This window comes from Odocoileus virginianus, chromosome 2 (assembly GCF_023699985.2).
Source record: "Odocoileus virginianus isolate 20LAN1187 ecotype Illinois chromosome 2, Ovbor_1.2, whole genome shotgun sequence".
NCBI lineage: Eukaryota > Metazoa > Chordata > Mammalia > Artiodactyla > Cervidae > Odocoileus > Odocoileus virginianus.
In genome coordinates, this window is record NC_069675.1 from 74,538,849 (window position 1) to 74,542,258 (window position 3,410).

Sequence of the window (3,410 nt, forward strand, 5' to 3'; positions counted from 1 at the left end):
TTTAAATCTCAAAGGTGCTTGTGATCCTAGAACCTGATGCTTTGGGATCTGGAAGAGATCTTTGAGACAACATACATGGCCCATTGTGGCACCTGGAAATTGAACAGCCTCACTTGCTGGCTTCTGAACACATTCCCCCACCCCCTCCCCGCAGTCAGGGGCCCCCATTCCTCAGTCGGTGTCCAGGGTCACCTCATGCCAGTTCTGATCTCTTCAGTCAGTTCAGCTGCTCAGTCGTGTCCGACTCTTTGTGACTCCATTGACTGCAGGACGCCAAGCTTCCCTGTCCATCACCAACTCCTAGAGCTTACTCAGACTCATTTCCATCAAGTTGGTGATGCCATTCAACCATCTCATCCTCTGTAGTCCCCTTCTCCTGCCTTCAATCTTTCCCTGCATCAGGGTCTTTTCTAATGAGTCAGTTCTTCACATCAGGTGGCCAAAGCTTCAGCATCAGTCCTTCCAAAGAATATTCAGGACTTATTTCCTTTAGGATGGACTGGTTGGATCTCCTTGCAGTCCAAGGGACTCTCAAGAGTCTTCCCCAACACCACAGTTCAAAAGCATCAATTCTTCGGCGCTCAGCTTTCTTTATAGTCCAACTCACATCCATACATGACTACTGGAAAAACCTAGACAGGCCCATTGGTAGCTTGTGGCAGTGCTCGCCCTTACCTCCAGGGGGCGCTAGAGCAGAGTAACCAGACAATTGCTTGAGACCCTGCCAGGTCACTCTCAAGACAGGTGCTCACATCCTCCAAAAGCCTTCTGAAACGTTTCCCTGTTCCCAGTAACCCCCACCCAGAACTCGGGACACAGAGAAGGGAGATGTCATTAGTAGCCATTTATGCGATAATGTAATTGGAAAAGCAAGCTTTTCACATGAAACAGCTTGAGGACCCAACAAGTGTGGTCAGGCAGAAAGCACTGGTGAGCCTGGGGCTCAGGGAACAGCTGGCTTGGGAGGAGCCCCTGGTTATTAGGTCCTGGGATCAGCTCAGAATCTCCCCTGGATCCTATAGACCCCTGAGCCTGTCTGCACAGCCTCCTTAAGGTCCTCACCACAGGCAGGCAGGGGGAGAACTAAGGCCCTGTGTTAGAGATAAGCAGGTGGAGGCCAGAGAAGCTCGGGGTCTCCGCAGAATTGGTGGTGACATGGAGGCAAATACAAAGACTGACTTCTCTCCTGATTCCTAGTGCCCTGTATGTTGTCTCGAAGATCTCTTCCAGATCCCAAAACATCGAGTTCTGACTTGTGGGGTAGAACCAGGCTCCACCCTCCTTGTTCTGGACATTGAACATCCACTGTAAAATAGATAGCTAATGAGAAGCGGCTGTGTAGCATAGGGAGCTCAACTCAATGCTTTGTTGGTGACCTAGAGGGGTAGGATGGGAGTGGGGGGAGGTCCGGGAAAGGATATATGTGTACATATAGCTGATTCATGCTGTCCTACAGCAGAAACTGACACAGCATTACAAAGCAATTATATTCCAACCACAACAAAATAGAAGCAAACCACCCACTGAATAGGACCTAAACGGTGAGCATTCCCAGAGGCCCCGCCTGCATTCCTTCTGATGAGCCTGCTGTCTACCAAACCCCCAGCTCGAGGGTGTCCAGGTGGGTGGAGAAACCAGGATCAGTTAAGCTCCAGAGACTACTCCCTGTGGCCTTAGACGTCCTCAGGGGATGGTTTGAGCTGCCATGTCGGATATCTACCCCACAGGTCAGACCTTGCAGTGTGTTCCAATGAGAGCAAGCAGGGCAATGGAGACTCTCAGGAGCTGCTGAAGAAGGGCTGGAGGTACTGGATGTGTTGACTTCTCTGTGAAGAGAAGGCTCTAATTGTGCTCAACGTCTGCAAATCATGACTCCCTCTGGAAGGGGCAGGGGCCTTATTCTGTGGCCCCAGAATGGAGATAGGGCTGGAGGGGAGCCATAAGGAGGGCGCTTAGAGCCTGGTAGATGGAGAGAAGAGCACCAGGTCACAGGGGCTTTGGTCTCAGTTCCCTTGCCTCGGTTGACAGCATCTGGTCCCCGAGGGAGGTCACAAGATGGACAACCTGACCTTTCTCCAGCTGGCAGCCCTCGCACTGGAGAAGTCAGGTTCTCAGAATGCAGGGCCTGCTGGGGCCTGAAACTTTGGGGACAGGGGCACCAGCACCAAGGGGACTCTGGGCACACTGTCTTAGGAGAGAGATCTGTGCCCTCGCCAACGTGCCCATCTTTGGAGAGTGAGCAGACCCTCCAGAGGAGAGGGGCAGAAGCACTGAGCCCCCACATGGCTGTGCTGCACTCCCAGGAGGGAGCTGGGACCCTTGGGCCTTGCCAGCTGCGGTGGAAAAAATTAGTTTGGAATAACTCAGGCGGTATTTTCCTTTGGCAAAAAAATAAAAGAATGCATATTATTTTAAAAGTATTTTTATTTAAAGGATTTCTCTAACCGTCCAGTGGTTAAGACACCATGCTTCCACTGCAGGGGGCATGGGTTCGACCCCTGGTTAGGCAACTAAGATCCCACATGCTGTGCAGTGCAGTCAAAAAAAGAGCATAAATAAATACATAATAAAATTAAAAGGTTTCATGAAAGTATTTTTAAAGTAACCTTCATCATTTTTCCAATTATAGAAGTACTTGCTATAGAAATTTTTTAATTTTTTTTTTATTTTTGATTCTGTTTTTTTGTTTTTTATAATGAGTTCTTTTTAAGCCATGTCATACATTTCCCATACGGATATCGCATGATCCATTATAATATAGGCAGGGAGATTTACTAATGGTGGGGCGTGCCATACCCTCCACTTCAGCCAGACAGTTCGACCTGCAGCTCCTGTTCCTGCACACCTCCGCCACATGCCTCTCCTTTTCCTGCAGACGTTCAATAATAGCAGCTAGATTCGCCTCACGGTTTTCCTTGATTTGCTCCATCTTCAGGATCCGCTCCTCCTCCGCCATCTTGCTAAAGTTGTTCTCCTCCAAAGCCTTCTGGAGGACCTCTCGCTCATGTTCCCGCTTCTCCGCCAGTTGTTTCAGCACCTGAGCCTCCTGAGACTTTCTTCTTTCCTCTGCAGCCTCCAGTTTTTTCCAGATCTCCTCCAGGGACAGGTCTTTCTTCTTGGGAGAAGCTAAAGTTCGTGGAGCTTCTGAGATGGGAGATGGTGGTTTTAAGATCAGCTCAAAAGCCTGGCCGGAGGCACGCTTGTTGATTTGCTTCACTTCCATATCATCGTAAGTATAGATGTTGATGTTGCGAGGTTCCGGGTAGAAGCAAGAGCAGATCAAGGACAGCATGGACAGTTCCTTCATTTTTTCCTTGTAGGCCATTGCTGTTTTAGCCATTGTAGGGATGTGCAGATGCTGAGCGGTGGCGAAGGCAGAGGGTCCAGCTACAACAGCGCAGAGAGCGAGA

The 3,410-nt window shown here is 49.7% G+C and overlaps 1 pseudogene; it reads right to left on the reverse strand.

The window, feature by feature from the left end:
• Positions 1 to 2,789: 2,789 nt before the first annotated feature.
• Positions 2,790 to 3,410, reverse strand: LOC110140044 (stathmin-2 pseudogene; annotated as a pseudogene).